The sequence below is a fragment of the Leopardus geoffroyi genome, chromosome C2 (genome assembly GCF_018350155.1).
Source record: "Leopardus geoffroyi isolate Oge1 chromosome C2, O.geoffroyi_Oge1_pat1.0, whole genome shotgun sequence".
Lineage (NCBI taxonomy): Eukaryota > Metazoa > Chordata > Mammalia > Carnivora > Felidae > Leopardus > Leopardus geoffroyi.
The window spans coordinates 8703447-8715520 of record NC_059333.1 but is presented as its reverse complement, the minus strand read 5'-3'; the positions used below and the strand labels follow the sequence as shown (position 1 = coordinate 8715520).

At 45.2% G+C, this 12074-nt stretch overlaps 1 protein-coding gene across 7 annotated transcripts in view; it reads right to left on the bottom strand.

Annotated features, from left to right (window-relative positions):
* The window catches only part of HLCS (holocarboxylase synthetase), a 239755-nt gene that overhangs the window by 119208 nt on the left and 108473 nt on the right, over positions 1–12074 (bottom strand). The window lies entirely within an intron of this gene.

The window sequence follows — 12074 nt, the reverse complement described above, 5'->3', positions numbered from 1 at the left end:
ATAAACACCTCAGCGGTTCAGATTCTGGCCAGGCAATTTCTCCACAGTGGGAAGTACTTATCTACTTTAACACTTTGCTACTTAGAAATTATCACTCAATCAATTACCATCCACATGGGTTTATTTTTACAGAGAGCTTCAATAAAATGAGTGTGAAAATAAGTTAAACACATTCTATTCATTTTCTCAATTTTTCACCTCTCCCAATGGTGGATATGTTGACAGAAAAATTACTTCATTTTATTTCAGCAGACATTTATGGAATGCTGACCAGGTTCTGTGCTAAGGGCTTGGAGACAGGATATGACAAAGAGGAATGAAATGTGGTCCCCCGTCGCTCAGGAGTGCGTATAACCTACCTTGTAACGTGGCTGTGCCTCCACAGCCCAAATGGAGGCAAAGGCAAGGAAATTCTGGACCCAACAACCTCAACAGAGCCCCCTGTACCTCCACAAACCCAAACCCTCTGTGCTCTGCCCAGATAATCTCCCAGTGAGTGGTTATTATATACCTGGCACACTGCTTACAGCTACTTTCAGATCTGGAAATACTTTTTCATCAAGAGGTGTTTACTGGATTGTATTTTATTTTTTTATTTATTCCTGAGAAAGAGAGAGAGAAAGCGTGTGCATGAGTGGGGGAAGGGCAGAGAGAGGGCAAGAGAGAGAAAATCCCAAGCAGCCTCTGCACTGTCATCACAGAGCCCCACGCAGAGCTCGATCTCATGAACCGTGAGATCAAGACCTGAGTCAAAATCCAGAGTCAGATACTTAACCGACTGAACCACTCAGGTGCCCCTAGATTTTATTTTTAAAGAGTACCTACCTGTTAGTCACTTCTGACATATGCATCTGAATTTGTACACCACTTATTTCTTTTAAATAACAGCTTCACTGAGATATAATTCAAATACCATCAATTCAACCCTTTTAAACTGTAAGATTCGGTGGTATTAATATATTCAGAGTTGTGCAATCACCACTGCTATGTAATTCCAGAATATTTACATCACCCCAAAAAGAAATTCCCTACTGATTAGCAACTGCTCCCCAATCCCTCACCTCATCCCCTGGCAACTCCCCATTTACTTTGTGTCTCTATGGACTTGTCTCTTCTGGACATTTCATATAAATAAAACCATACGAAACATGATTTTTTGTGCCTGGCTTCTTCCACTTAGCATAACATTTTCATGGTTCATCCATGTTGTATCACGCATCAGAACTTCGTTCTTTTTTATGGCTCAATAATATTCCGCTGTACAGATAGACCACGTCTTGTTCATTGATTCATCCATTGATACGGATCTGGGTTGTTTGGCTATTGTGAATAGTGATGTGTGTGCCCAATTTTTGTGTGTGCACAAGTTTTTATGTTTCATTTTCTTGGGTGGATACATAGCAGTAGACTGGCTGGATCAGTGGTAACTCCGTGTTTAATCTTTTGAGACTGACTGTCTCCCAGACAGCTGCCCCATGTTACATTCCCACCAGCAATGTACGAGGGTTCCAAATTCTGCACCTCTCACGGTCTGCCTTTTTTTTGGTTTAGCTGTCCTAGTGTAACTGAAGTGACATCCCCCTGTGGGACCACTCATCTCTAAGGCACTCAATATCATGTTCTTCTGGAGTGGAGAAAGGAATGTCTGTCTTGCTGGAGGGTGAGAGGTCTCTCCCTCCAAGCTCCAAAAGCTTGTGCCCAGCCTCCCAACTCTGGTCAATTACTATCCCACCAAAGCAACCATTGTCTCTGGTTGTTTAAAGGAATAAAGATGGGGCGCCTGGGTGGCGCAGTCGGTTAAGCGTCCGACTTCAGCCAGGTCACGATCTCGCGGTCCGTGAGTTCGAGCCCCGCGTCGGGCTCTGGGCTGATGGCTCAGAGCCTGGAGCCTGTTTCCGATTCTGTGTCTCCCTCTCTCTCTGCCCCTCCCCCGTTCATGCTCTGTCTCTCTCTGTCCCAAAAATAAATAAAAACGTTGAAAAAAAAAAAGAAATAAAGGAATAAAGATGTGTATGTGTTCAGTTAGGTATTTTAAACAATTTGAAATATTGTTGTGATCTTCCCATCAGGTGAAAACTAAATTTCTCCCCCGCCCCCTGGTGCCTTCTATGTAACACATAAGCTGAGCACAGGCAGCGTGCCGGGCACTGTTCTGAAGCAGTCTTATGACTACCGTAAGGTAGATATTCTTTCTCTAATTTACAATCCAGAAAGTGAAACAGAGAAGTTAGACATTGCTCACCCTGCCTCAGTCACCCGGGGAGTGAAGTCGGGTGTCGGGTCCTGGACAGCCCATCTCCACAGCCCCAAGGAATGACAATGAGCCACTGACTCTCACTGCTAATTCCACGGGCAGATGTAACCGTGCAATTCAAGAGCCAGAAACAGGCGCATAAGAGAGTGAAAATGCGGGATGCACAGAATGGGGTAATTCTCCAACCCTTTCCTGATATCCAAAAAGCTCATCTTGTTTGGGCCTTCCTTCAAAAAACTACAGGATGGGGGTACCTGGGTGGTTCAGTCAGTTAAGCGTCTGATTTCAGCTTCAGGTCATGATCTCAAGGATCGTGAGTTCGAGCCCCGCGTCAGGCTCTGTGCTGACAGTTTGGAGCCTGGAGCCTGTTTCAGATTCTCTGTCTCCCTCTCTCTCTGCTCCTCCCCTGCTCGTACTCTCTCTCTGTCACTCAAAAATCAATAAACATTAAAAAAATGAAAAAAAAAAAAACCCCTACAGGATGGAGGTTGGAAAGGGGTAAGAATAGAGGTGAAATAAAGTCAGCCACATGGTGAGTGATAAATACACTGGTGTTCACTAGGATGTTCTGTCTGCTTCTGTATATGTTTAAGATGGTCTATGCTAAAAAGCAAATTATAGTCTCAAAATATCGCCCTTGAAATACTTATGAATCACAAAGGGAAAAAGAGTAAGCCTACAGCACAGAACACTGGCAGCCACCACCCTAGCCTGGTGGTCCAGGTTAGCATCATGTAACAGACATCACGCACCCAGATGATGCACAAAAAGAGGCTATCACCTGCGATACTCATCCCCAGAACGCACAAGCTCCATCTAACCATGAGAAAACATCAGACAGACCCAAACTGAGCGACACTCTACAAAATACCTGACCAGTAGTCTTCAAAAGTGTCAACGCCATGAACGACAAGCGACCACAGAGGAATTGTCACAAATCGGAAGAGACCAAAGAGACATGACAAATAAATGCAAGGTGACATCCAGGATTGGATCTTAAACAGAAGAAAGACATCAGTGGAAAGACTATTGAAAACAAGTAAGTTCTGCAACACCGGTTAACAGTTGTGCAGAAAGGAGCTAACGCTGCCTCTTATGCTCTCCTCAGAAAGACCTTATGCTACCAGGGGGTCCTGGACTGGCTCTGGGAACTTGGATTTGGGGAATATTCTTACCATTTCCTAACTGATAGGGTGGCTTACGGTGCCTACACTGTCTGTTCCAACAATATGGTTTATGCTGAACATATTCTTTCCTTCTGGGAGTCTAAAATTTTCAGAAGAGCCAGGCTAAGGGTATCTACATGACCTGCCCCCAATAAAAACCCTGGGCACTGAGTCTCTAATGAACTTCCCTGGTAGACAACATTTTGTATCTGTTGTCACTGCTCCCTGCTGGGGGAACTCAGTGTGTCCTGTGTGAGCCTATGGGAGAAGACACTCGGAAGTCTGCACACAGGCTGTGCCCACACCTTTCCTTTTTGCTGATTCTGCTTGCTATGCTTCTGCTGGAATAAGCAATACCCATGAGTAGGTCTGTGTGTCCTGTGGGTTCTCCTAGTAAATCAGAGGGAGTGGTCCTGGGAACCCCCCCAACATAATAACTGAATTTCTTGGCTTTAAAAAAAATGGTTTATTTATTTTTGAAAAAGAGAGTGCGAGCAGGGGAGGAGCAGAGAGAGAGGGAGACACAGAATCCAAAGCAGGTTCCAGGCTCTGAGCTGTCAGCACAGAGCTCGACGCTGGGGCTCAAACCCACGAACCGTGAGATCATGACCTGAGCCGGAGTCAACAGCCCAACCAACTGAGCCACCCAAGCACCACTCTTGCTTTTGATGAAGATACTGTGGTTTTATCAGATCTTAACATAAGGGGATGTTAGATATGTGAAAACTTTACAGGAATTCTGGTTTTGCATAATCCATAATTATCTCAAAAAACAAGTGGTTAAAAAAATTAATTATACTTTTTCTTACTCCACCAGTAATTCATGGCTATGGGACAAAATTTGGAAAATACAGGAGAGCGTAAAGAATAAAACAAAAATCCCTAAGAATCCTCCCTTTCCAAGAAAAAACGTCAATTATAAAAACAACAACGACCCTTCCGCTAATGGATTTCTCCTCCACCAATCGCCATCCCCAGAAGGCCACGGAGAAATAGTTTGGGGTGACACTACAGCGATGGCTATGCGCAAACAGGTTTTAGTAAAACTTAGTCAAATTTGATGGGTCTCACCAGCTTCAGACAACACACTTCAGCTGTGGATAATAACCTGACCCCCTCCTTTTACCAATAAAAATTTTGTCTGAAATTCATGATGGAAAAATGAAATGTAAACCAGCAGAGCATACATATAAAGATGCTACAGCACACTGGGGTAGGTAGTAACATAAAACAACATTTTTTTAAGTTGATTCTTGTGCCAGAAAACAAGGAATAGCTCAGGACTTGGTACAGCTCTGTCAAAGGACAGAGGAATTATCTTGACGGGGAGGCCACTGGGCAAATCTGGGACACTTTGTGCACCGAAATAATGACATCTAAGGCATTATAAGCCCTTGAACAAAGTAAAAATCTGCACATTTGTACAGACATGAATAAATGAAGAACAAGAAAAGCTATTTCTTATACAGAATATCAACAAACACCCAAGGAATGAAAGAGAAACTCGCCATTTTGCCACCTGATTCCTCCAAGAATCATAATAAAAGTGTGGAGTGAAAGTTTAGAACAGCCTCAAAGCATCTCCCTCACGGGTTACATATTTATTTATTACAAAAGGAAAATGGGGATCTGTGTTCGCAGCCTCAGCAAGGGATGAAAATGAGCCTCACTGGTGCAAGGCAGCTGGTGTTCTGAGCCTCCTGATGGGCTGCTCTGAGGACACACATCGCATAGGTTGTGTGGCCGTCCCAACATGCCTGAATCAAATCCCATATTCTTTGCAGCGTCCACACCAGAAAGACAAAGGCAGACTGGGGTAATGCTCCAGATTACAGGAGATTCCAGAGACACAGCAAAAAATGGAATGAGTGATCCTGAAAAGGGGGGGGGAGGAAGGACCACAGAGGACGTGACTGGGACAAGGGGCACCATGTGAAGGCACACTGTTAGGTAACAGCATTGTACCAACATTAAATGCCCAGAGTTCTACGACTGTGCTGTTGTTACATAAGAGAAGGTGCTGTTCTTAGCATTTAGGGGCAGGAGGACAAGACGGCTCAGGACACATACACACACACACACAACAGGTGTGTACTTAGTTATTCACTGAGTGAAAAAGAGAAAGCCAATGTGGCCAAATGCTAGCAACTGGTGAATCTTTATGCTTATCTTTATTTCAAAATGTAAAGGTTAAAGGACTCCCACAAGCATCGCAAAATGCAAATGCAAAGCAAGGAGGTCCTCAAGAAGGTCACAGGAGACCCTGCAGCCACACCACATCCCTGCGCAGGAGCACAGCGGCAGCACAGGGGGAAGGAGCAGCTTGCCAGACAGGGCTGGGGCACTGCGTACAGCTCGGAGCCACACGATGGAGAACTGTAAGCATCAAGTACAACTGCATGTTAACTAACTGGAATTTTAATTTTTGTTTAAGGTTTACTTTTTTAAAAAATTTTATTTATTCTTGAGAAAAAGAGAGTGTGAGCAGGGGAAGGGCAGAGAGAGAGGGAGACACAGAATCTGAAGCAGGCCCCAGGCTCTGAGCTGTCAGCACAGAGCCCGACGCCCGCGGGACTTGAACCCACAAACTGCGAGATCATGACGTGAGCTGAAGTTGGACGCTCAACTGACTGAGCCACCCAGGCACCCCTTAACTAACTAGAATTTAAATAAAAACTTTTAAAAAATTGTCGGGGGCACCTGAGTGGCTCAGTCAGTTGAGCGTCTGACTCTTGATTTTGGCTCAGGACGATGGTCCCAAGGTTGTGAGATCAAGCCCCGTGTTGGGCTCTGCACTGAGCGTGGAGTGTGCTTGGGCTTCTCTCTCTCCCTCTGCCCCTCACCTGCTCGTGCTTGTTCTCTCTCTCTCTGTCTCTGTCTCTGTCTCTCTCTCTCAAAAACAAAAAAGTGTCAAAGACAAAAGGGATGAGAAGGCATGGGGCTGCCGCCTTGAGAGGCCAGCACCGGCTGCTAGCAAAAGCCACACTGGCCATCTGGGAGGAGACATGGACACTAGAAGAAGGAGAGAGTGGCACGGCCATCATTCCTCCAGACCAGCAGGGAGGCCCCGGTCTGGAGACGCCTGTGACTGAGACCTGCATCACCAGACGGACTGTGCACCCTCAGGCAGGAGGGTAGGGACGAGGGAGGCATAGTTACTCGTAAGCGATGAAGCTGCCTACCTTCTCTGGCCTCATTTCCCCCACGTGTACAGTGAAAGGGAGGGGGAGGTGCCGGAAAGCCCCTCAGGACATCAAAGTGCTCACTCAAGATGTCTTCATTTGCTGACTCCCGCAAAACTGGGAAGCAGGCCAAAAAAGGAGGATGCCCTGGGATCCGTGCAAGAGAGGACCCAACAGAAGAGACACAAAGTACAGTGCTAGGGTGGTGGCAAGGGGGACGTCTCCAAATAACAACAGTGCAGCAGCCTACAGGAAGACTGCTGGAAGGCAAAACTAAAACCAACAAATGCAGTTAAGCATTTAGGAAATAACTTTGGTAAATTTCATTAAGAGTGTGTGTGTGTGTGTGTGTGTGTGTGTGTGTGTGTACACAATTCAGTGGTTTTTAGCATATCCTCAAAGTTACACAACCACCATCACTACATAATTCCAGAATTTATTTTGAAGTTTATTTATTTATTTTGAGCGGGGAGCAGATAGAGGAGGAGAGAGAATCCCAAGAGGCTCCACGCCGTCAGCAAAGAGCCCAACATGGGGCTCGATCTCACGAACCACAAGATCACAACCTGAGTCAAAATCAAGAGTCAGACGCTCAACCGGCTGAGCCACCCTGGCGCCCCTAATCCCAGAATATTTTTACACACTGCCCTCAAAATAATCCCATACCCATTGGCATTCAATCCCTGTATCCCATCCCCCAACTGCCAACCTCTGGCAACTACTAATCTTACTTTCTGTTTCTACGGACTGGCCTATTCTGGACATTTCGTATAAACGGGATCATACAATGTACAGTCTTTGGTGACTGGCTTCCTTCACTCAGGTAATGTTTCAAGTCCATCCATGCTGTAGCATGGATCAGTGCTTCATTTCGTTTTAGGGCCGAATGATATTCCATTGTATGGATAGACCACATTTCATTAATGCATTCATCTACTCATGGGCACAGGGTTGGTTCCACCAATTGGTCATTATGAATAATACTGCTATAAATATCCACAGTGCAAGTTTTCGTGCAGACCTATGTTTGATGTCCCTTGGGTAGATATCTAGGGGTCCAAAACGCTGGGTCCCATGTAACTAATTATTTGAGGAACTGCCAGTCTGTGTTCCAAAGCCACCGTGCCATGTTCCGTTCCCATCAGCAGTGTAGGAGGGTTCCAATTTCTCCACATCCTCATGCACACTTGTTACAGTGTGTCTTTTTTACCGTAGCCATCGACAATGGTGGGTGTGAGGCTGTGTCTCCTTGTGGTTTTGGTTGGCAGGTCCCTGATGGCTAATGATGTTGAGCCTCTTTTCGTGTGTCTATGAACAGATCTGTCTTCCCTCACCAGACTTTCTAAGATTTTATGTATTCTTTCAAATTGCACATTCTGCCAAACGTTCGGCACCCGTGTCCCTCGCTCTCCTGGTTCCCTGTGCTTCCGCGCGTCACCGCCACAGCCTGGGAGCCTCACAGAACCTGCAATCTCAGCTTTCAGTCCTGGAAGGGGATGAAAGAAGCTCTAATCAAACACTTACACATTTGACAGACAAGAGAAGGAAGCAGAGGCAGGGCCGGGTGGCTTGCCAAAGCAAAAGCAACTCAGTGATGGATGAAGTGAAGCCCCCAGGTCTCTGGACTATTCTTTCCACCAAGCCAAGCCACGCCCCTAAGTCAACACTTGCCATTTAACTGCCGCAAATTCCCGAAACCCCAGGAGCCAAAAACGTTCATGCAACCATAATATGAGTGCTCGTTATTCCCCCGGGCCTGATGTGGCACCAGCAGAACACTAAGCCCGTCCCTGGGTGTGCACAGTCAGTGCGGAGACGTGGCACACGGGCGCCGGCGTGATGTGGGCACGCAGAAGGGTCTGAGGACAGAGCTGCTCACTCTACCCGGAGACGCAGACCAGGCGTCCAGAGTAGAGACCTGACAGACCCTGCCCAGTGGGCTCGGATCAGACAGGAAATAGTGGGGAAGACATTCAGGCAGTGGGAACAGCACATTCAAAGATCCAGGTTCAGGACAGAGCAGGTGTTTTAGTGAAGCTGAAAGAAGTCGCAGGGTCACCGGCAGGGTCGAAGGCAGACCCAGGGCTGAAAAGAAAGGTTGGAGCCAAGTGGTGGAGTCTTCCCGGTCATGCTACGGTCATGCTACGGTCATGCTATGGTCGTGCTACAGTCATGCTATGGGCTGGGCTTTTGTGGATCAGGAAATGCAGACCTTGCGAGTTTTTGAGGAAAGAAGGGAAGTGATCAGATGTGCACTTAAAGAGATCACTCCAGGGGCACCTGGGTGGCTCCGTCGGCTTCAGCTCAGGTTATGTTCTTGAGGTTCATGGGTTCGAGCCCCGCATCAGGCTCTGTGCTGACAGCTCAGAACCTGGAGCCTGTTTCAGATTCTGTGTCTATCTCTCTCTGTCCCTCCCCCGCTTGTGCTCTGTTATCTCTCTGTCTCAACAATAAATAAACATTTAAAAATTAAAATTAAAAAAAACAGAGATCACTCCAGTGACTGAATCCCAGAACATCATACAGGTTTTTCTTCAGCAGAGTTATGAAAATTAAAAATTGCTATAAAACAACACATAAACTTGTTCAAGAGTCTCTTTGTATTACTTCTTCTTGAAGAAGTTTTGCGACTCAAGACCAAACAGCTCATTTCAACCCCCTACCAGGGGCTTAAGAAATGCTACTATGACTTGATGAACCCTGCTGTATGTCCCAAAACAGTGCCCTTCTAAACATCAGCTCGCGTGTCACCTTAAAAAGTTACAAAAAACTGTGTCTTGCATATTTTTAAGTTGACATATAAAGGTTTTCAATCTAAGCTCGACAGTTGCCAAGAATGGAATTTGACTTAGTGGAGACATTGATATTTTAAATAAAACCATTACATCACTCTTTTAAATGTATTCAGAGAAATCAAAGTACCACAAAAACGTGTTGCCCAGCACCATCTATTTAAAAAGTACATGAACAGAGGTGTCTGGGTGGCTCAGTCGGTTAAGCATCCAACTCTTGATCTTGGCTCAAGTCATGATCTCACAGCCATGACATTGATCCCGTGTCAGGTTCAGCACAGAGCATGGAACCTGCTTGGGATTCTCTCCCTCCCTCTCTCTCTCTCTCTCTCTCTGCCCCTCCCCTGTTCATGCTTTCTCTCAAAATAAATAAACTTAAAAAAAAATACATGGGAAAAAAAGTGGGCGGGGGGGGGGGACACCTGGGTGGCTCAGACAGTTAAGGGTCCGACTTCGGCTCAGGTCATGATCTCACGGTTTGTGGGTTTGAGCCCCGCATCGGGCCCTGTGCTGACAGCTCAGAGCCTGGAGCCTGTGCCTCTCTCTCTCTCTCTTCTCTCTCTCTTCGGATTCTGTGCCTCTCTCTCTCTCTCTTTCAAAAATAAAAAATGAACATAAAAAAATTTTTTTAATAAAAATTAAAAAAAAAAAAAAAAAAGACCCCCACTCCCAGGCACACATTTGCAGACTGCAGGGTCTGCCACTCTGGTTCACCCTGGAAAGGAGGCTTTTGTCCAAGAAAGGCCAGGGAAGCCAGAATGAAGCAAAGTCAGAAAAGGGTGAAAAGCTAAAAAGACCAGGAAGGGCTTTTAAAAAAAACTGAGCACTCTGCCACCTGCCCCAAGGAAGTGTGTGAAATGAAGGCGTCCGCCCTCCTCGACTGTCTCCTGGCCAGCCCCCGTCTCTCCCTGACTGCGCTCACAGAATCTCTTCCTTCTTTGAACAAGGTGCTTACTGTTGTGGTTTTGAAAGCAAAGGGCCATCGTTGCACCCCAGTTTTTCCAAATGCATAGTGAATGTGACAGAACGTTCTGACCATTCCATCTCCACCATGCTGATACGGTCCCAGAACTCAAAATTATTCCCTATCATGTGCACTTTATATGACATCAGTTACCACACAAGTTTTTAATACACAGTCAGCAGATGGCCCCAGGAACTTCCCTTATATCTCACATCTGGTATTGTACTCCATATAAGGTGCTGAGTCCGATTTTTTAATAAAAACATGGCCTGAGCTTGTAAAAGTTCAAGTAAAATATACCTCTAAAACTGCTGTATTTAATTTCCAGTCATGAAAGTCTAAAATTATTGTAAAATAATACTCAACCTTTTTCATAGATCCGTTCAATGGAGCTTAAAACTACTTTCCTTTCAGAAAGGAAAAGAGCTTCATAACTAACAGCTTCTTGAATTCACATGTGTTATCTTACTTTTGTGAGCCTGAATTGTATAAATTTTATAACCTTTCAATCTGTACAAAATTAGTTTGGTTAGTAGCGCAGAGTAATAAGGCACTGAAGTTTCTGGATAGCAGCAGGGGGAAGGGACGGGGAAAGAGAGAAGGCAGGAATGTTGAAAACGGAATCAGATCGATAACGTGAGACCTGGAAAAATTAATCTTCCTTTCAAAATGAAACTAAAAAGCACAAAGGAAGATACACGCCAGGAAATAGAGACATCAGCAAAAGCGCAGATGATCATAAACATGATTTTCTGATTAAATAACCATTTCGACTCTGTCCCCGTGCTTCACGCGAGGGTGGTGTGCAAGCCCGTCTACCAGAAACGGTACAGATTGGTGCAAGCTCAAACTCAGGTCCACCTAGCCACCTGGATCTCAGCGGCTGTGCCAGCACCATGTATCCCGCTCTGGTCTATGAAAGACGCAGTTCCTCTAATCTACACGACTGTTCTCATGATTTGAGCAAATCCACAGCGGAAACACGGGGATCACATTCCTTCGATCATAAATTCCTCAAAAGCAATCTTGCTCTAAAGGCAGCTGGTTCTAAATCAAAAGGTAACTTTCATTTCCTTTAAATAATTAGGTTTCATCTTTAACTATCATCTTCAACCACAAATTTTTAAATTATTACTAAATTGGGTAACTAAGTAGAAATAAATTAGTATTAGATGCTGGCTATAAAACAAAGCCAAAAAGTTGAGTAGTTTAAAAAAAAAAAAAGTGTTCTGCTCTAATGAATCTACTCAGTCATAAATATTTCTCCAAAGAACTTTCATATTAGTGTTTCATTTTTTCTTTTTGGGCGGGTGGTGGTCAACCTCCCTTATTGTCAGAATTAAAATGCAAGAATCAGCTGACAGGCCATTGTAGGAAAACAGGTTCTTTCGAATCCCAAGAGCCAAAGCGGGCATATCCACCGGCTTGGTAAGTTTAAGAAAAGCTACCCAGACTAAAGATACATCCCTGATGACCCCGTTCCCACAGGAGAGAAACATGGCACATGTCCATAACCATCCGTGTAATGCCCTGGGTGCTGCAATTCTAAGAGCAAGTGGTGGAAATCAGCGAACTATGCATTAGCAGGAAATGACTGAACAAACAGTGGTCTGTTCTTGCTGTGGAAGATCGTGGAACAGTGAAAAGCAACTGGGCTGGGTTGATACACTGTAACAGGTGAGTCTCCAAGATGCCTGGTGAATGACGGAATATCGC